We start from the raw sequence: 23751 nt of genomic DNA, 5'->3' as shown, positions 1-23751 counted from the left end.
GAACTGCTAAACTGTTATTTCACTTCAAGCTTTATATGTTGCCCATATGTGTTATCTGGATAAGTATTTGGCTCTACTGCTCTGCTTCATGATAAATAGACTAGAAAAGGTTGGGCTTTGAATAAATTTGGATTGCTGAAATATCTATTGTTATGGAATGTTAACTTATTGGAGAAGGGAGCTAAGACTGAAGGTCATCTATTGCAATTTTTCTATTACTGGTAGACTAAAAATTTAGTTACTGGCAATCACTGAATGTTTTTCAAGCACATCGCTGTCCTATGAAATGACCTGTTGCACTAACAGTGGTCTATAACCATGCCACTTTAGAGACACGGAAGATCAGATTTTGCATGTTCCTATGAAAAAGGCTTTGCCTACAACATGAATGAGTATGCAGTCTTTGAATACCAGCTTTACCTGTTAGTGAGCATGTAGATCATAAACAAACAACTATTTACTGAATGCTGGCATTCTGTGATTTATTTACAAAAATGTATTATCAGCATACAGCTAACATGACAGAGACCACACCATTCCATCCCACTGGCCTTCTCTCAAGTAAAGTAGAAGCTGACTGTTTAAAAGCAGCTGTCAATCATACTGTAATAACTTATTTGGTCCTACTCTATTGTAAGAGCCATACTTCAATATCTGGGTATCACCTGAGTGTACCTTAAGAAATGCCAAAAGCATCATATAAACAAGTGTACAATGTAGGTATTAAATAATCTTGTCTGGAAAGAAGGGAGCTACAGTGGCAATAGCATTGATGCAAGAAGTAGGCAACACATTTTAAAAGACCACGTTTATGCACCTCAAACACTTGTTACCACATGTTGTATGGTACATTTCTACAACAAAATAACATACACATCTATATAATATATATATATATATATATATATATATATATATATATATATATATATACTTTGTTTTATTTTGTTGATACGTGTATCACTAAGTGCAAGTTGCAGGCAGATGTTGCACATTGACAATGTTTTTGAAAGACCAGTGATGAATGCATATTTACCTTTGTGCGTGTGTGTGTGTTTGTGTGTGGGGGGGATTGCATGTACAATTCGTTGATAGTGTTTGCATCTGTGCTGAATCCCTTATAACTCACTTTCTTATGTCCTGTTCACCACTAAGGAGTGTATCATGACAACGTGCATCTGAGACATATGTACTGTGTGACTTGCTTTACTTCATTGTGGACTACTTGAACAATGAATCCTATAATAACTTGTATTCTCTATGTACATTGCTCCATATTGTCTGTCTTGTGTTTATTCTCATCTGCATAATGCTTCCTTTGATGGTCTACAATATTCGTCAGTTATTCCTCCTAGTTGCTCAATTTTCTCTCTCTTTAGCACCATCTGTATAGTGCATCCTGATGATGTAAGCTGTTTGTGCAGTGCATACTTGTGTTACTCAATTTACTTCATTCAAAATCATGTGTAGTTCATAACTTGATGGTACGTATTAAAGTGGTGTGCATTAACTGGCCATTAAACCAATTTTGCACTGGTACTTCTGCATTCAGCATGAACATCCTCTGACAATGCATATGTGGTAATTCAGTGCTGTGCTCACTTCTACCCTTGTGCATGTATCACTGATTTTAATGAGCATAGGCATTCTCTACATGTAGGTATAGTTCTAGGGTGGATAAGTATATTCTTTGATTGCAATATAATACTACATAAGGATTCTGTTGTGTAGATGGTTGTCTATTTCAGCAGATGGATGACTTTTTGATAATATTTTTACTACCCTTTTACCAGACAACTGCTTTATCTAGAGTCACAGCCAGTTTTCCACCTACATTTCCGTACTCGTTAATGGAACAAATGTTGTATGACGACCCTCTAGTTAACTATTAGAAGAGTTTTCTTTAAGCCCTACTGTTCCCGAGTAAATATGATGGCAACCAAATGATGTGTGTGCAACAGGTGCTGTTAAGGCTTTATAACTCACTTTCTGTGAATTATGTAGCACCTTGAAAGCCCTGCTGTCTTGCAACCTGATGCTTCCGTTCAACACCAAGATTCCAGCAGGGATTGCTAATGGAACACGCACTGTGGAATACATACACCAGCTGTCATCTTCAGCTAAACATGAGCAGGCAATGCCTTTTCATTACACTCTACTCCCAACTGGTTTCCCTAACACTCACGTTGTTAAATAAACCTGATAATATACACTAAGAAATCAATTTATAAAACATCTTCTACCACATTACCCACAATAGCCTTCACAGGAATTGGCATACATAAAATCACACTACAATTTATGACACTTGACCACACACACAATGAATAAAACATATTAAAATCACCAATCAAGAATTAAATTAATACATATTAAGTGACTTTATTTCAGTGTAACGGTTTCCATCTTGGTTAAGACCAAATGGAATTAATAGCATTATGCTATAATATAAACAGATCTCCTAAGAGTTCTTTTATCTTATTTATTGAATGATTTCTTAATGGAACAAAGAGAAAACAAATAGAAAAGTGAATTTAGGTAATATAAATAGAGAACAATGCCTATTTACATGAACCATTTGACAGTCAGTATTAATGTTCTGACAATTAAGTGTGGGCATGCACCACTAAGGGTTAAAATAATCTAAGTCTGACACCAATCTGATTGCTTATTCAGAATAAAATGCAGACATCTTGTTACAGCTAGCTGACATCCTATACTTTGGATTCATCTTAAAAAAAAAAAGAAAAAAGAAAAAAAAAGACATTTGATTTGACTGAAAAACTTTAGATAATAGGTAGTAAACTTTGTTGAGTATTGTTGTCTTCCACCTTTTCCAAGTATAGCTTTAGGCAAAAATGATACACTGAGTCATAAATGTGTCTCTTCCATGGATCAACCCACATAATCTCCCATGAAACCTAGTCTTCATAATTCCTAGGATCATAAAAATATTCTTATTAAATGTTTATCATAGTTTACCAAATCATGTTCTTCACTGCTGTGTCCTTTGACAGTCACAAAGCATACATTTTACATTAATTTCTTCCACCCCGTACCTCCAACATTTTGAGTTAGCCAATTGCAGTTCCTTAAATATCTATCTGGTGTCAGACAGCAAAACTGCATCCTCATCTGCTAGTCCCATATATGTAATCACCCTTTGAAAAAAAAACAACAATTCTCTCAAACTTAATCTCATAGCTGTACATTTAATAATTTTTTTTATTTACTTTCCCCTCTAACATGTAAGGAATTGGTAACATTTCTCTGTTTGTATCTCTTAATTAATGATAAATTGTTCAGTCCATTCTTTCTTCTTTTTTACCATGGCTCATTTTCATTGGTAAAAGCCTCTTTTATATTTTGCCTTTGCTTAGATTATTTCTTGAAAACTTGTACTCAGCTGCAAGTCTGTAAACTATTGACTGTTTCATAAACTGAATTCTGTTCTTAAACTTTGGAATGTTTTAAATGTTGTCATTTTCTTTCTATTAATAACATTACTGAATTTAGGATGAGTTGTTTCTAGTATGTGATATCTATATCCTACTAGATTTTCATATGTTTCTTTGGAATAGTGTTAAACACCTTAGAATTATTCCAAATTTCCTCATATTCTATTTCCTCCATAATTAGTCAGTGATACCCGCAAGGTCTTTTTTCTTCCTGTTATCCATTAAGTCTTCTCATATGTGTTCCCCATTTCACTTAGAAATTTCCATTTTCTTCCATTTTTGTACTAGTTCTTCATTTAGTCATGCACATTTTTCAAAACTGTAAGCTAGAGCTTGTGCTGGTATGCATATTAAATACATTCCCCCTGTATTATACCGTATGATCATCCTTTGTTTGCTAGTCTAGTTCTCTGCTTTCCTTTGAAGTATTTTTCTCTTACATCGTGTAACTCTTCCAGCCCAAGGTGTTTATTTGGAATTGTGATTTGTCTTACAACATATAGGGTAAGTGATGAAATATTGATGTTCACTGCTTTTATTCTGTCTCTCAAGGAGTTCATTCTATATCCTCCATATAAGTCTTTGACTCTTTTGCTAATCACTTCTACATTTTTTCATCATTCCGGTGCATTCATGTCCAACCTCTAAGCCTAACTGCATGAGGAATTCCATTTAGCTAATTATTCTACCTGGTTCCTTGCCCATTCTGCCATCCATTCACACTAATGTTTATTTTTTCTTACCACTAGAAGTCAAGCGAGATACACAAAATTCTCTGGAAAGAAGCATGTCAATTTTCTCTGCTAATAATATGCGGTCATCCATGTATAGCTTGAATCATACCTTACATTTATCATTGATTGAAGTATTTTTTTTTTGCTTTTATTTTCTATCTGAATTGCTGATTCTTCTATTACTAACTGGACAGGGTCAGATGACAGAGAGCAATCCTGACTTGTACTTCTTTGAAACTCTTCTTTACTGAATTTTGCTTATTTTAGCAAGGTATCAAAGCATTGCTTGCTATATAATTGCTTCTATTTGATGAAGACGTACCCCTTTCCTGTTTCATAGAGAACCTTTATTTATTTTATTTTACATTTGTTGACCGGGCTAGTCCAACTGGATATATGTCCATTTTCAGTGGAGGCCCTCAGTTATGAATTCACTTTCCACTGTAGCAAATGCCTTTTGTTTATTAGATAACACTATACTCAGAGGAAATATAATTTTTGGTTTGCTCTGAGAAAATAAGTTAGTGACCACCCGTTACCAATTACCTGTCTTCTGTATACAAATCTTCTTTAGCCTTCTTGAATACTAACTTTGGACTAGTATTCTGACTAACATTTTATTCTTGAGTTCAATAGTGAAACTCTTCTGTAATCTCATAGATTTGCCCTTTCTCGTTTACCCTTCAGAAGAATTACTATTATACCAACTTCCATGGATGGAGATAGTATTTTCTTTTGGGTTGTTTTAATACACCTGTTAGTTAACAGTTCAGTTAATTAATCCATTTTCCATTTATAAAATTCAGTATGCATGCATTTGATTGGCCGGTGGATGGTCAATTGGGATATTGTCGAAAGCAGTGTGGCAAAATCCCAAAAAAGCTATCGCAATTGTTGCGAATCACAAAATATCGCCCCCTTTTTGACCCATGGTAGCACTTATTTAGGTGGTAGAGTGGTCGGAAATGTCGAATTTGGTATTTTTATGACATTCTGACTGCTCAGCATTATGAAATTTGTAGATAAAAATTGGTGTACTGCAGGATCGAGCAATGTGCACTTGACTAAATGAATGTAAACCATAAAATTCTATAGACAGACTGTATGGCTCTAGGGCTTTGTCTCATCTCTTAACATTAATTAAGGCTCCCGATTGAAATGTTAGGACTCACAATGCTGGCTCCTGAAATGCCAGAAAAGGCCAAAAATACAGGAGTGGAGTGAATATAGAACATCACTCTTCCTTTAAACTATTTTTGTAGGGGACATCCCTCAACCCTGTCACTGCCCATATGAAGGCAAACGCCCCCGCATCATCCCAACTGCAAGATTTCCTAGAGAAAAGAATGTTCCAGTAAATGGAAATCTCAGGCTTAGTATATGTAAGTCCAGATGTTCAGTTATTTGACTAGGCCTGCTACAGCTGTTCACATGCCAGCAGCTTGCACCACTCTTGCTCAAGTACCCATGCTCAAAAAAGCAAGTGCTCAAACTCTCACTAGCCAAAAACTGACTATAAAACAGCATATCCCTACCCAAAGCCTAACTCTAGCCCTTATTACATTGTCTGCTAGTTTTACAGGATAGTAGTTATCTAGACTGTGTGGTTTCAGTACACTTGAGCTCTAAAACCAGACTGTTTACAATAAGAGGGTTTTTCTGACTGCATTCTTATGGCAGAAGCATGCTGTAGCAAACCTATCTGGGTTGGGAGCTCATGTCCGAAAGCTTATTGTGTTTTCCTGATTGGTCTGTAGGCCTTGATGTTGAAAAACTTGTTTTTCCTGATTCTTTATAAGCCCAGTGTTTGTGCTAGGCTGCTCCCCATGCAGTGGTGAGCAGTGGCCTGTATAGATGCAAAAGATATCAAGTTATAATTTCCATTAGAATAACTATATCTGCAACCTTCCCAGTCCCACTGCTGCTCTAGTAGCATCCGAGTTGCACACAGAGCAGCATTGCCTTGTTGGATAGCTGCAGTTCGCAGTGAGTATAGCACCCGTTCTTTGTTTGTGCCCTGTCAACCCAGTCCAGTTAAATCTCCCCACTCTTTTCTCTGGTTAAACCCATAGTAAAAAAACATGAAACCATGGATAGGCACTTTCCTGCTATCTCTGTGACCAGCTTGGTGGACATGGGCATCCTGAGGCAATGTAGCAATTGTCTCATGTATACTGGCAACCATTTCATCCTGAAACAAACACAGTATGCAAAGAATCTAGTCACATTATGAAAACTGAGTCATAACTCTCACATACTGACAAATCAGATAGCAAACAGCTTCTCAGCACACACATATAAGTTCCCTCACTAAATAAGGTCATCTCACCACATAAACCCACATATGGGGAGGTACTCGCAAGTAACTTACCAAAGCCTCAGAGGCCTTATGTATGCTGCCCTCAGAAACTGCATGCAAACAAAACCAAGTCGACACCAAACACTACACATAAAATGCACATCACAGTGTCTCCACAAGCAAAGCCCTAAGGCAAAACACCACACATTCAAACATCTTGGTCATAGGAGACTTCATTGTGAGACACACGGATGACCCTCCTCACCAGGCTGGATAAACAGAGAGTTACAGTCAGTTGCCTGTCAGGGGCCAGGATTCACCAGATCAGGCAGACATTTATGTCACTCAACCACAAGTAGCAGTATGACTCAGCCATAGTCCATGTGGATGTGAATGACCTGAGACAAACCTCCCTGGACTATATGAAGAGAGAGATATGTGTCTCAATCTGGTATCAGCCTCATACTGAGCAGTGTTGTACCCACACCAAGAACAATACCACAATACAAACACAAATGATTGATTTAAATAATTGGCTTAGCTACTGATGTCATTCCATGAGGATCCAGTATTTGTCAGCCTGGGACAATATGACCGACAGACCAATCTGCTTTGCCAGAGATGGTCTGCACTTCTTGCTACTAGGCGTTTCAATACTGGCCAAGGCATTTGCCACTCCCATGTTGCCTTTTTTAGGCAATGCCAAACCAACAGAGCTACTAATGTAACAAATTCTTCTAAAGCCAAGCTGAATGTACTACTACTCAGTGCTAGGTGTTTTAACTAGAAACTGCATTTCCTGGAAGCTCTCCATGCTCTGGAAAATGCTGACATCTGTGTAGTTATAGAAATGTGGTTCAAGGCTGCAGAAAGCACCCCAGCAATGCAAAGCTAAAATGCCTATCACACGTTCAGACTACCATCTGAAAAGGAAAAAAAAAATGAAAGGAAGGAAACATATACAACCACTAACACATAAGCTCGGAGATTTCTGGATTGGTCTGCATTTCCACTAGGTGCTCAAATAACCTTGACATAGTATTCACAAAGATGGGTGAGCATTGCCCCCCCCTTACACACATACATACCAGCATAATGTCCTCATTGGTAAGATCAGATCATAAATCAGTCTCCTTTGAAATAAATGCAATGGTCGTACCCTCATCAAACCGTAAAACCCTAAAGCATATGTCCAAAGCAAATTACCTCATATTAAGTGATAGCACAGGTAATTTAAAGCTCCCCCAACCCTGAAAACAAGGATACCTATGCAAAATTATACATGAATGTCCTATGCAACCACTTAAACAACTGCATATAAACAACAGTAGATCACTGAGTTAAGCCCCGGTCTAGTCAGAAAAACAATCCACCCCAGGTAGATCCCTGCCATAAATAGATTATACAACAGAATGAAGAAATTCCTGTCTAGATGTATGTGGGAGGCAGCACAACAGAGAAAAAAAAATCCCTCATTAATCTCAAGAGGCAAATTAGAGAACTAGTCAAATCTTCAAAAACTGAATATGAGACTAAAATAGCCTTCGAAGCAAAGGATAACCACAAAGCATTCTTTAGTTATGAGTGAAATATTAAGTAAAATGCTCAGCAATGTGCTAAGCTGGTTGTAGATGGCACTACCTATAATCAGTCAGAAGAAATAGAAAACCTGCTGACCAATAAATTCATCTCATGTCATATTTCATCCCATCATCACCTCCGGTCACTCTTTTTGCTGAATATCACAAAAAAACAGGTCATCACTGCATTTTCTAGCTAGAAACGCAGCATCAATGGACTCTGACAGAATCCCAGGGTGCCTATCAAATTGCTTGAAACATAACCTAGCAGACCCATTCAGATCTCTATTTAACCACAGTCTCCAGACAGGCTTTGCCCAGGAGAGAGGAGGTCAGTAACAGTCATCCCTCCACACAAGGGGTGGAGGCCATCAACTGACCCAGGAAACTATCAACCATAAGTCTGACTAGCCTTATATGTAAGGCTGTGGAAATGATTATCATGGACCTCATTAACAACTACATAGAAAATCTCCAGACTCTAGACCCAACCAAGTTTTGCTCCGTTAATGGCAGGTCCTGCCTGCTCAATCTAGTGGACTTCTTTGAGAAGGTCACCAAAGCCACGGATGAGGGTAAGACAGTGCATACTGCCTACGTTGACCTGGTCAAGGGATGTGACACAGTACCCCACTTGAGTATTATAGATAAACTCACAAAATTGGGCATAAACCTCTGCATCAGCAGATGGATAGCCAAATGGCTCATGGATAGGGCACGTTATTAGAGTGGGGGACTCCACATCCAGCAAGAGGCCAGTCAATAGTGGAATTCCACAGGACTCAGTGCTGGGCCTCCTCCTGTTTGGAATATGCTTTTCAGATGTCAAGGCAAATGTAGATGACCTTTGAATAAGTTTGCTGATGACTTCAGTTTGGGGGATAATGATGTTGATATCCTACAGAAAGATCTGGCTCAGACTAATGATTAGTGTCAGGGCTGTGGTGTCAAACTAAATGTAAAGAAGTGCATAATACCTTTTGGAAAATTAAATATCCCTAAAAATTACAACATTGACAGCATCCCCTAAGAAAGGGCTCAGTGGTGAGAGATCTGGACACTCAGATAGATAGTAATCTGAACTTTGACCACCATGTGTCCATAGTGGTGAAGGAAATCCACCTTTGTTGCTCAGTTTATAAGGGCATGGCATCCAGATCTAAGGATGTCATAGTAGCATTCTACTCATCTCTCAGCAGACCAATAATCGAGTACAATGTACCCTTTGGCATGTACCTTACCAGGCACCTGCAAAAGTTGGAGTGTCAGATGTTTCTCACCAAAATATACATGATATAACCAATATGTCATATGTGGACCAATTAAAATCCCTATCACTGTATTAAGTTTCCTACTAATTACTGAGGGGGTGATCTGTATCTCACCCTGTCCTAATTTAAATGTTGCATATTCACAAAACTAACTGCATAAGCGTTACATGTTCCAAATATCTAAACCTGATATATGACATGAATAGATCATGCTGGAGAAACTGATATGTATCCCAGAGATTGCACCCCCTCTGAAATAGGCTTCCTATTCACATGAAGCAGAGCCCTTCCCTGACCATCTTCAAGTGCAATCTGGACTGATGGATGTGAAATTGCAGATTCACTCCTAAGGTGGCACCCATTTCTGTTATGGACAGAGGCAGTTTGTAAAAATAGGCTAAACCCTGCTTGCTGACCCTTGTTGTCTTTCCCTTATGATAGAAAATTGGCTAAAATCTGGGTAAAACTGACTAGGATTGTAATGGCTCTTGAGCTGTTAGCCTAGTAATCACCTGTGAATCTGAGAAGCTGCAAATCTCCCACCCAGTTTCCAGCCTGAGTCATCTCTCTCCCTTACCCTAAAACTCCACATCACATCCCAAATAATGAAGTCCCCAGTCGCCCCCTGAACACTCCCTAACCTTAAATCTCCCCACCCTGCTCTGTAAATGTAAAACTACCTTCCTACCCCCCAGCCTTAATGCCCCCCCGCTTCCTTCCCATAGCTGCCACACTTTCCTTGCTTTATAATGTGTTCAGGTAAGGTGAGCAGCTGCTTGCATGAACTCATATTTGAGTATGAGTGCTAGCAGCAGCCGGCACATGCTCCAAAATGCTCAAGTCCCTGGTTTTATGACAGTAGGATCTGAAAGTCTGGCACTTAAGCAGTTATAGTGGACCCAGTTTGGTCTCAAAATTCCAGAACTCAGCATTGCCAATCTCAACATTTTAAATGATTACCAATTAATTGCATGTTTTATTACTGCAGATGAAATAGGTCTATTTAGCCCTTCCTTTCATCTTCTTTCAATGTATTCTTTTGCATATCATTTATAAACCTGCTAAACCTTTTCTTTAAAATGCTGTCTGCTGCAACAATCAGTCTTGTAGTAATTCCTTGCCTGTCCAATGTCTGTGCAACATATTGTTCCTTCCTTCCTCTTTGAATGCCTATGCAATGTAACTTCCACCCACCAGCACTCCCTCTTGATTAGACATCATGGATCTGTCTGGCATACAGAGAATTTTAAATATGGCATGTAAAGACATTTATTTATCTTATTTTTTTCCCCTTACGTGCCCATTACAATTACATATCTGCTTTAGAACTGTTGAAGTCTCTCTTCTTTCTGATAAAATCTGTCCTGCTGTTTAACTTATCCATACTGTGTTTTGCAGCTTCTGTCCTCTGAGAGCAGCCTTGACATTAGCCCACAAAAGTGCCTCTACTTCTTCTTTATAGTTTTTAATTTTGAGTACTACCATCCTAAATATATTTTTTAAAATGTATTTTTTGTTCTGATATTCTGCATTTGTACTGTTCCATTTCCATTTTTGCCTTTTATATTCTTTCTGTAATGCTCTATTTAGTGTTACAGTTGTGTGGTCAAAAATATGCCTACCTCAATAATCATACCTTTATCATTCATTATTCATGCCTTATGCATAATAGTTAAAGAAGACTAGTCTGCCTCATTGTGCGTCATAATTTCCAGAATAAGTAAACCCTAACTGATCCATACGCTGTTTCACCTTCGTTATTACATCACATAATATCTGCCTTATTTTAATATGATATTCAGTTTGTCAATAGAACCTGTCCAGCTGTGAGTCCATTGTGACATTAAAATCACATCCCAGAATTTGTGATACACCTTGGGGATAATATAACTACAAATCCTGAATAAAGTCTTTAGAAAACTGGGGTTATTCTCATCTGGTGCACATGCAACACACGCACACTTTGTGTGTGTGTGTGTGTGTGTGTGTGTGTGTGTGTGTATATATATTTTATATATAGATATATATATATATATATATATATATATATATATATATATATATATATATATATATATATATTAGGTATTGTCAGATTATCAAGCATTTGGAAAGTTGAATGTCATACAGTCAAGACCATATCATTGACTTTCCGAAATCTCAGAGTGGTTGTACCTGAGATCACGATACAGTGGGGATTAGGCAATTTGCCCAATTCTCCAATGCAGTGCAACCTCAGACTTGATTTATATAATTTACAGGGGGTGTGGGATGCAGGGGGGCTTGCCTCCCTGCAAAAATACAGATTTTGTTGTTTTAGTGCTGTTTGAGTTTGTGGAAATCGATGATATGGTCTCGACCATAGGCATTTGACTTTCCAAACACTCAATAATCTGACAAATAGTCAGTAAAACTTGCAAGAAAAACTTAGCCAAGGTAGATTTTTCACTGTGTGATAGCTTAAACCTCCTGTAATGGAGGCTCATTGGATATATGCAAATTACTTCTTAAGGGCATCAACTGTTTCAGCTACATGGCTTCTGAATAACTATGACTTTTTCTTTTTAAGTCTTTATGGACATGTTTTGGCCAGTAAAGCCAAACCCCATTAGCTGTGGACATGCATGCTTCAGCCTTTTTATTGACCTCATCAGCACAGCAGAAAATGAATGCTTGGCTATACTTTAGAAACACATTGTTTTTAAACTGAGCTGATGCCCGTAAGCATTAAGGTCCCTGCAACATATCCAAACTAACATCCAAACCAAAGGGTAAAAAGGTCACACAGACAAACCATTCATTAAAGCTCCAAGAGAAATTCAGCCTGGCTAGAGCCTTTGATCTGTGTATCTAAACTCAAAAATAGCTAAACATAAAATATTGACAAAAGACATTCAAAACCAATGATTTTGCAGTGGGGGAAGCCCCTTCTTCCCACTCCCCCATCTAATTATATATACCAACTCCTGAGGTCACATAGGTTCAATTGTCCAGTATCAGATGCAGTATGAATCCCATAATAAAGGAGTGTTTTCAGTCCATAAGATAAGGAAAAACATCACAATATATCAAATATATCACAATGTATCATGTTCCAGTACTATTACCCATCCTTGTCACTTTCTCCAGTTTGCAGTTTATACTGTTTTCAGACTATGAATTAACAAATGAATAAGAAGGAACTGTGATACTTCTAATCTATTATCTACTCTTTTATTTGTTATACCATAGCAAACTGTCATTGATTATCTACTGTCATGATGATAAAATGCTCTTACTACAGTCCTGTCACGTACAGTCTGTGTCTATATCCCTTTCACAAGTGCAATGTGTTGACATGTTTTTTTCTGTACATCTGGTTTCTGCCTCATCTAATTATTATTCATAGTCTCATCATAATTCAGGGGTGGCTGATTCGATTGGATTTAGATTAGTAATTTTGAACCAGTTGCAGGAAAAAAAGCCTCAAAGTAAATATAATAATAAAACCTGTTAGGAAAGATCAAAGCACCTCTGATGTACATTCCTTAGCTAATGGTAGCACATACTTTGGTACCCTCAGTGTCTTACCACATTACAGTTTAAAACAGTCCTCATCATTAACCATGTCTCAGCTATTATAAGTGATTGACATTCTAACTATTATTAGATTAAATTAAATTGAGTTCTATCAAACTGAATTATAATCTGTTAAATTACACTTATTAGTGGTATGCAATATTTTAGTTTATCTTTGCTATTTAATTAATTATTTCTGTATATATGCAAAATACTTGCCATTGACTCTCATAGTCTTCATATCTTGTTTAATTTTAGATGTCATGTTAAAATTTGTTTCATTTTCTATACCTTCGCTACTATTTCTACCTGAGGTAACTTTAATCTGCTCATTAGAAAGCAGGTTCATTTATACCAATAATTTGGGACATAACAGATATCTTATGTAATTCTTTCTCCTGGTATATTTGTGTTGCCCACTGTTACTCTAAGTCTGCAGTCCCATGTACTGAATGGTGTAACCTTTCCCACCAAAACCCCTGCATACTAATAACATTCTTTTCATAGCTGAATACTTCTCCCTTGCAGCAAAACACCTTAAGGCATGCGATTATTGGAGATATACCTCATTTAAAACAGGTCCCTAGATGCCATTGTTTTCCACCTGTATCCCATGATCTATAGGAAGCAAACAGCAGGGCTTGAATATGCAGGCAGAAAAGTAAATGTGTGGGACAAAAATTCCAACCTTTTTAGCAGGTGTTTTCCTAATACCACATGACAACTACAAATGTTTGGATAAAGCTTGCTAAAACCATATCACATGATCATAGTAGTGGCACCAACAATTTAAAGAAAGAGAATACAAACCTTCCATTTCCCTATTCAGAAGCAAAAATAAATACACTTGTATAGTAGAATTTTGTAATAAAAGCCATTAAATTGTACACATTTTACAGTCTCTTTGATAATGTTCTTATGTTTTTTTTTTCTTATTTTTGTTACTCTGCCTTTCTAAATTTGTTTCTGAGCAGTTTTCCACATTTCTGCTGGAAGCAGTAAGACTTATGCACTATGTGATTTTCAGATTTTATTCTAATTGGATATCAAGACTTATGCCTGGATGTACTTACTTTTCTATGACCTTTGTACCAAATGTCAGTGTTTACAGTTTGAGAGCTATGGTTCCAAGTCATTCTAAACAGGACCAAGTATCACTTTATACCCTGTTACTGGACACCCTTTGTGTCCCCTGAAAATCATGTTGTTTTTCTTTCGGCTTTTCCTGGTTAGGCGTTGCCACAGCAGAACTCCAGTCCGCTAATGATTAGCAGTCAATTTTTATGGTGCTTAGGTGCCAGCCTGATGCCCAACCTTCAATGAAGGCACGCCCATTCATGCATGTCTTTCGAATGCCACTCGACTGCAGGAAGGAAATGCAGACTCCTCACAGAAAGTGCTCCAGCCGAGAATCGAACAGGAGAACATCTTGCTGTGAGGCGACAATGCTACCGCTGCACCATAAGGTTTCTAAAAGTACTTGCTGAACCCCTTATAAAACAGTACTCCCATTATATTGTGAGACTTCAACTATTCATCAATAAACTGGAAAACCTATTCCTCAAATGCAGGGTCATCCGCATAGCTAGTTGCTGGTTCTATTCAAGGACGCTGGCAAGCATATGCTATGAACACTATAGCATGCACTGTGACCAGCTAGGGTGATAAAAAAAAAAATCATGAAATGCTAAATGCATAGCCTGCTGCATTTTTTTCTCTGCTAGCTTAATTTCATTGTTCATTGTTCACCTATTGGCTGACTCTCTTTACAGTTTTCTTTTCAGCCTAGACATACTTATCACATTTCCTTGCTACTGTGGAGAGAGAGGGGAGAGTTGATAATTAAAAAAACAATGCCTGCCACATTGCAGAATGTGTAGTAACTTGGGCTGTGGTTGGGGGGCTAAAAAAATAAGTAATCAATAATTATTAACTGCAACTGTATTTGAAGGGTTGCTTAAATGCAACTGCAGCCAATATCTTTGTCTCTTTTATTTATTTATTTTTTCAGGTGGACTGTTGTGGAGTATCTTCATTTTTGCTTTTGCTGTAGTCTGGAAGGAACTTAAGCTAGATTTGTTGAAATCTCATATCGCATTCTCCTCATTTGACTTGCATTTTGCCATTGCCTTGACCTCCTTGCCTGGCTAGAAATATAGCATTTGAGCTTCAGAGATTTTGTGCAGTGCAAAACTTGCACAGTACTCTGAAATACTAGTATTTTTTTTCTTTTTGGGCGATCAGCTGTTGTTAGTTGGCACTAGGTTTTTATTTTTTCTAGAACCTGACTTGCCAAACTTGCTGTTGCATTTCTTTAGATGAGGAGATCAGCTGAGGACTGAGAGGCAGAGAGGAATTGGAGATGTTTCCCATGTTTCTGCATGGACTGACTCCAGAGTCCAGACCAGAGCTGTTATAGCAATTTTCTGTAAGGATCTGAAGTCTGAAACTCAAATGGTTATTATTTAGTGACCCTGATCCCCTATGCTTTGCCCCAAAACCACAAGGAGTCTTGCAGCAGACATTTCTAAACAACCACAGAAGTGCTGCTTTCTTCAACATCCTTCAACAAGTGATCCGCCTGGATACAAATAAGGGATAAGTTCCCATTCTATTTTGCTTAAGACTTTAGGGTGAACAGTACATTGCACATAATACATAGTGTAGTGATAGTGTGGATTTTCTGCCCTACAAGTCCATCTCTCATTCTTCACATTTTTGTCTACTATTTTGATTTTTGCCTCATTATTGGTTTATTCTCCAAATCTGGTAAATCAAAACTGAAGTCATTAAATGATATACATTTGAGTTTCATACTTGGTCATATCCTGCAGAATATGCATACTGACAGAAATCTGTTATTCTAGTAACTAAGTTAATAAGAATAATATTTAAAATCTGTTCTTGTTTGTGAGCCTTAGTCCAGATTTCTTTTGCTAAAATGTTGAAACATTTCAAAACTGCCCCTGATTTTGACACAAATGTTAGCTCTGTTTCTCTTAATCCCTCCTAAAACTGCTGACTTTTGGAAAGAAGGTAGAGAATTACACTTACAAAATGACAATATTTAGAGTTATAGACGTCTTCTTTTACATCAGAAAATATATCTTAAGTCATACTCTTATTCTGTCCTATCTCAGGTTAATAGTACTAGTATTTTGAAAGTGTCCATAATTGTCACTGATTATTTCTGAATTTGTTCCTGATTTTATTGAGATTCATCCCAGATTCATTGAGATCTACGGATATGCAATAGGGAATGCCAAACGCTGCTAAGCATGCTATCAACTGTCAACTTTTTCAGAATGTCCACAATTTTTCCCTTGTATCTTTTGGGAACCTTATAAAACTTGTGGTTTTGGGGCAAAGCATTGGGATCAAGGTTACTAACTAATAAACATTTGAGTTTCAGACTTCATATCCTTACAGAAAGTTGCTATGATAATATATATTTTTGCATTAACATGCATTTAGCATGCATTTCTGGCTTATAAGAGCAATATTTAAAATCTGATTGTTGACCTTAGTCCCCCATTCTTTTTACTTTGTCCAGATTTCATGTACTAGGAGGTTTAGAAGAATGCTGATAAGTAGTCCGAGTAGTACAAAAGGATTTATAGACTTCAGTCTGTAAGCTGCTTGTGTGGTGGGGTGCAGATTGCTTTGGTTTGCGTGAGTGTACCTGTGGTATGTGAAGTGAGATGAATGGTAGCAAGGTGTTTCAATGTTTCTCCTATTGGTTTCTGTGTCTTTCCCCCTCAAAGTTGTTTGCCTTTTTCCTGATTTCTTTACAGAAACAGCAAGATGAAAAATATTAAATTACAATATTACAGTTAGACCAAATTTTCTTCAAAAATGGTATTGTAAATTTTACTGCTAAGCTAACTTTCCAAGTAAATAGTAACAGAAAAATATGCCTTGCTTTTGTCTGTGATCACTTTGTTTCCAATTCTTGATGCAGGCTGCTAGGTTTTAATTTTGTAGATTAGAAGTTGCATTTTCTTTGTGTGTGCTGTGTAATTTTAAGAAAGCATATTGGGTGATGCAGAGGAAGTAGTTGTAACACTTTGGAGTAGGATAACTGGTATGTTATAGGTAAAAAATGTATCTGTAGGTAAGGGAATATAACGTTGTTTGTCCACTCCTTGTCCATTGGTGTGTGTGTGTGTGTGTGGGTGGGGCTTCAAAAGCAAATGTGATCACTAACTAGATCAGTGATTGGTGCTGCTGACTGCTAGAAAGACTATAGAATATATAATAGTAATACGCATCCAATAATTATTTTAGATCATGCGCCAGTAATAACTATAATAAAAATGCAGGGTGATGAAATAAAAATGAGACACTGGTGCCCCACACCTATCTGTTAAAAATAGAACAATTTAAGGAATGGCTAGTCAAAATGATTTGAGAGTTATTAGAAAAGACAGAAGTTTCTTCTGCAACTATAGCTAGGGACTGGGATAAAATTAATGTGAAGTTTAAAAATAAGCTGGAAATAAAAAAGCGATATGGTTAAGAAGTAACAGTTATTTAGAGGAACTGACAAAGGTTAAAATATTGCAAAATAGGGCAAGAAGAGGTGCAACAGCAGAGTACTATAGATAAAGTAAAGGACTACCTCAGTAATATGCATGAATTATTTAGAAAAACTGCTAAGCAATTGTTTTTTTGATAATAACTTCAGGGCACAAAACTTTTACTACAATGGGTCAGACAACAGAAATTAGAAAGAGTTGTTGTCAACTTTAGGGAGCCTATAACATGGAAAATAACCAGAGATCCTGTAGAGGTATTAGAAATATTTCCAAATGTTTATGGAAATTGGTACAAAGCAGAGAAATGTGGAAATCATGAAAAGTACAAATTAAATTGTTTATGGAAGAATTAAATATGACAAGGTTAGAAGTAGTTGAGGCTCAGTTGCTAAAAGGGTAGGAGAAGCTAAGATAGTGAAATACAACCAATCTTCAGGAAAGCCCTCAGGAATAGATAGCTATCTTGTGGAAGTTTGGAAGCTAGTAGGGAAGAAAGTGATAATGATTTGAAAGGCTTTCTTTAACAGTATTTTAAAAATATGAGAAACATCAATATCCTGGAAGAAAGCAATTGTGGCTGTAATCCCTAAAGATGGCAAAGACTTATCAGATCCAGCTTCATATTGGCCCATTTTGATTCTAAACCATGATTATAATGTGTTTATGTCTATAATGGCTAAATGAATTGTAAAGGTGATACCAAAATTGACAGATATGGATCAATGTGGTTTTGTGGAGAGGAGGCAAGCATTTGAAAATATTAACAGAACAACATAGTATAAACAAAAATGTAGAACACAGCACCACAGCAAACCAATAAAAAGCAGATGGCAAAGAGCAGTGTGATATCCAAATAGACTTTTATTCAAACACAGGTGAGCGCTTTCATGATTAAATCACTTCTTCAGACCAAACAAAAAAATCAGCAGCATCTCAAATATTTCAAATGCGATCAATTAAATATCTACCAATAAAAAAAATATTAACAGAACAATGTTGATACAAAGGGAAACAGAATGTAAAAAATGCCATGGTTTTTGGTGGGTACTGATGCAAAGAAATCATTGAAGAGAGTAAGTTGGGATTTTATGAGTAGGACAATGGATTAATTTGCATTCCCTGATAAAATTATAAGGTTGATTAGGAGGATATATGAGGGATTGGAAGCAAATTTAAAGTGGGTGGTCTTCTCTGATAAGTTCTGTTTGAGCAGAGGAGCCAGAACGGGATGTCCTCTTTCCCCTATGTTACTTGCATTATTTTTAGAAATAAGAAAACAAGGGATTCAGAAATATAAAAATATAATTAGTACGATAGTCAAGAAAAATAGTTGGCTTTATTTGCAAATTATATTATTTTAATCCTGATAAAACCAGAAAATGACATTTCAGTGTTTTGGAACATTCTGAGACAGTTTCAAATCTTTTTGGGAATCAAAATTAATGAAGGTAAAACAAGGGCAATAGCTATAAACTATGTACTTGCACGCAAATTGGTTCAGCAATACCCATATTTAAAGGGACATGATAAAATAAAGTACTTGTGAGTGTTGATTAATACATATTCTGTAATGGCAGCTAAGGATATGTGGGAAGAGACTCGACGAAAGGTAATACAAAAACTGATAAATTAGACACTATTTTATTGATATGTATAAGAAGATATAAGCAGTGAAAATGTTTTTAGTCCCAATAGCTTTATACACTGGTCAGGCATATTTTTATCAAGCAGAGGAGACGTTGTGGATAGTAACTAACAAAGAGTTGAAGCATTTTATCTTGGAGGGGAAGTGGACAAGAGTCAAGTGTGATTAGCTGAGTCTTCCAATAGAACAAGGTGGTTTGGGATTACCTGATTTAGAAAGATATTTCAGAGCTACAGAGTTAAGGCTCCTATACCTAGCATAAGCAGAAATCTATAATTCAAAGTAGAAAAGGATGATTATAAAATGGGGAAAGCTCAAGAAACAAGGAGAGACTGGGATTTTGCATACAGATCCTTAAGGGGAATACAAATAACCATAACAGAATATTATATTCATAAAGTAGCAGAAAGTATTCCAAGAACTCAGCCAAGGAAATTATGTTGGTATGAATGACTGCAATTAGGGGTAGAGAGAATAGGCAAGAGGGGTATGGAATTTACTGGAGGAAAATGGCAAAGGAACACAGTACTGAGGGCAAGTAATTAGAGAGGGAAAGGTAACAGAAGGGAAAGAGGCCACACATTCATTTGGACTGCAGTCTAGAGATTGCCTTCCTATTCAAGGAATGATATCAGAGTATAAGCAAAGAGGAAGAAATAGCGGGGATCCTAAGCGAAAGAACACCACTGGTAGAGTTTTTAGTAGAAACTAGAACAGATGCTGTGGTTAAAGGGTTAATTAGTAGGGCATATAAAATACTGCATGCTGACTATTGGAATCAATCAGTGGAGGTTACAAAGGATTGGGAAGAGCGAGAGTGGATAAGTAATTCACAAAGAAACAATGGGGTGCATGAGTTATGGCTCTCAAATATGCAACAAATTCCAATCTAGAAGATTTAGGATCCTTGCTTGGAAGTGTTTGTCAAAGTATTTTTATATAGTGTGCAGACTCCAAAGAATTTTTCTTCAGATAGATTGCAAATATTAGAGGTGTGATGGAGAAGAAAGAGATAATTGGGAACATAATTTTGGGGAGTGTAATGAGTTGACAGACTTTAAAATTTCCTGCAGACTACTTTGTCAGAAATACTGGATGAGCAAATTGGTGTAACTAAGGAAATTATTTTTTGAGCTATAATACAGAATCAGAATTGCGTAGACATTGTATGAGCTTCCTGAGTTTAATTCTGCTGGCTGCTAAAAAAGCAATTACCAGAAAATGGAAATCAAAGTCTAAACCATCTGTAATAGAAGTGGTGAGTATGTTCATAGGTTTATAGGTAGGTACTAGGCTATCTGCTCGAGGGCATTTATAAGCCTAGCCAGAGTGTGTCAGCTTTCGCCACCCCATTGATTAATTTACTGAGCCTCTGTCAAGAAGAGCCAATGAAGTGATCCCAGGGATGTATTAAATGTTACCCATTCACTCGTCAAGGTTTCTCTTGAAGAATGTTAGTGAGGGGCTCTGCCTAATGTAGTTAGGAATTTTGTTCCAAAGAATGGGGAGTCTCTGTGACAGGAATCTATCCCTCCAGCATGTTATATTTATTGTTGTGGCGAGGTTTAGCTCACTGGAGCGAGTGGCTCGCAGTGACTTGGATTTCTTTAGGTGGAGCATGTCCATCAATTCTGAGTTGGACATGGCTTTGTAAGTCAGGCAGAGATCACCTCTGAGTAAGTGATATGCCACTGAGTACAGCCGGAGTTTTTCCAGTCGGGCTGCATAGTACATATGTTTGAGGCCAGTAATCCTCTTGTTAAGGTACTTTTGTGGTCTTTCCAGCTGTTGGAAGTGTCTTGTGAGGTACATCCCAAATGGGGCATTGTACTCTATGATGGGTCTGATGAGTGATGAGTAGAGGGGCACTATAGCCTCTTTATTTCTAGATGTGAACCCTTTAGTAATTAGAGGGGCTGCATAGAAGGATTTCCTAACTACTTTGGCAATATGATTGTCAAAGGAGAGATTACTGTCTACCTGGGTCCCCAGATCTCTTATTAACTCTTCTGTATTAAGGGGGCTGCCACCTATGTGGTAATTCATGGGTGTTTTGTTTTTCCCAAACAGGATGACTATGCATTTTTTGGCATTTAGCTTGAGACCATGACTTTGACACCAGGGAGATAACAGAGTTAACAGAGATAAAACAACTGGATTTGGGAAATTTAGAAAAGGGTAGTAGCAAATTACATAGAAATAATGGGAATTGTCAGAACAATACATGCAAAATAATGTTTTGGAGGAGGAATGAGGTTTAAGGGAAGGCAGGAAGCGTATGAGCTTTTTAATGTTTAACTGACAATGACTGCATAGATTATAAGTGATGTATAAGGTTAGCAACTGAAAATATGTCAGTGTGGTTTGTTTTCATTTATATAAATGTATGATTGCCTGTCATAAGATATAATTTAATAAATATGTCTTGGCTGTTAAACACTATGAGTGGTGTACACTTCAATGGGTTGACCTTGATGCACATGCTTGATGACACTGATGTTATCACCCAACTGCTGAAAGACTTTAATGCATGTAATCATCACTGGATTACAGTCTGTCCTAAGTGATGCCTACATCAGGGTGATGGCAGCTTGTACTCATGGTTGGTTGTACATTGTCCTGGCTACACTGACTCTATTCTCTGGCTGGCCTTCATTTGGACTAGAGTGTGGGCTGGTTTCTGCGAATGGTTTAGGCTGTTGTTAAATGTACCAAGAATCAAAGCAGCCAACAGCCCAGCCAGCTGGCTTCCACTTGGAATAGAATGTTGACTGCTGATTGCAAATAGTTAAGGCTGTTATTGATAGTGCATGAAAGGCTCAGCTGTCAACAGCTCTCAGCATCATTCCAAAACCAGAAGAGGTTGATACTCCACAACAAACAAAGCAAACCAGATGAATGAAAAGACAAGTCCTTTATTCGAATAAGTAAGCGCTTTCACGTTGCTTAGAACGCTTCATCAGACTTCAACAAACCATAAAAATTTGAATCAACTTATATATAAGTAAAGCACCAATGAAAATCACATTAGCAAGTCACATGCAAGTCACAAAAATACATCATTTCCTTTCCATAAAAATTACATAAAATAAAATATATAAATATATATATCCTAAAAATCTCATGCTGAAAGATGAATAGTAGAAGTAAAATGTTAAAACATATTAAAACATATATTAGATAGTGGAACAAATTACTACTGTTTAATGTTTCAAAGGTTTATCTAATAAAAATGGTCTCAATGAAAATTTATCATTAAGACCATGACCTTTGTTCGCAGATAGCTTGATTATCCACTTTGCCTCAGCTTTTTCTGTCTTATTGCCAATATTACCAAGTCTTTCAGTCTCTGTTAACTGTCCTATTACTAAACATTTATGGTTTGTTGAAGTCTGATGAAGCGTTCTAAGCAACGTGAAAGCGCTTACTTATTCGAATAAAGGACTTGTCTTTTCATTCATCTGGTTTGCTTCATTTGTTGTGGAGTATCAACCTCTTCTGGTTTTGGATTTGTGTTTTTTTGGGAGGTGATACCTTACCCTGACAGTGTTCTTTTCTTGCTGAACTTTCCTATTTTGTTCACTGAAGGGACATGACAGAAGAAACCAGCAATGTGTTACTTGAATCCAGATCTTTGGGTCTTACAGAAATTTTAACAGAAGGTATTAATCCACTTTTAAAACTGTCTTATGCTGAATTAGCAAAAGCAGCCTCTACACACAGAGATACTGTTTGGCATGTAGATGTTTTACAAACAATGATTAGCATTCTTCCTACATGCCTTCCTAAATACTTCTGTTTCTAGAGTATTGTCTTTTTTCCTCAATGTCACATCTAAAAAATCAATTGTGTTTTGTGAATACATTTCAGTCAACCTAAGAAATGTGGTAGTTCCATTAATATATAGGACAAACTCTTTCAGGAGCTCTAGTGTGCCTCCCCAAATTAAAAAAAGGTCATCCACAAAACGTTTATAATATTTTATAGAAGTGGAGTAAGCCAAATGTCCACGACTATTCATCTTTCAGCATGTTCAATTTGCACCCTGGGCTGGTGCTATGAACCTGCGCCCCACCACCTCAGTTCTTCAAGTAACAAGTGAACAACAAATAAGCCATAAGTGATCAACTTATTACAGTTAGATCTATGCACTGTATCACATAGCCCCAGCAAAAAAAAAAAAAAAAAAAAAAAAAAGATGGGCATACTTCTACTGGCACACCAAACAATTATTGAAAACAATGTCACCTTTGTGATGTACCTCACTAGATACATCAAACAATTGGAAAACCCCCAAGAGGTATTTAAATAAAAAGATCAATAGCTCAAAAATCCTGAAATATCTGGAAATGCTGCCTCTTTATTCAGTGTCTTATAGACTCCTCAGGTAATAGCTATACCTTACATTCAGAGCCATTAAGGACCCAGTGATTCTGGATCCTTTATAAATGGTCTCAAAATTCCAAATCCATGGATCTGAATATTCACCAACTGATAAGTAAAATTTAGTAGAGAGCTAGGCCCATTACATGGTGCCTTTCACACCGCTGGAATAGATGTCTACTGCAAATTAAATCGAGTGATACATTATCATCATTATTCAAAAGGGAAATGGGCAATTGGATGTATATTTACAAATTCACCCTTATCGTGACTGGACTAACCCTC

Source organism: Protopterus annectens, chromosome 6.part1 (assembly GCF_019279795.1).
Source record: "Protopterus annectens isolate FY-2018-M chromosome 6.part1, PAN1.0, whole genome shotgun sequence".
Lineage (NCBI taxonomy): Eukaryota > Metazoa > Chordata > Ceratodontiformes > Protopteridae > Protopterus > Protopterus annectens.
Note: the sequence above shows the minus strand (reverse complement) of the source record.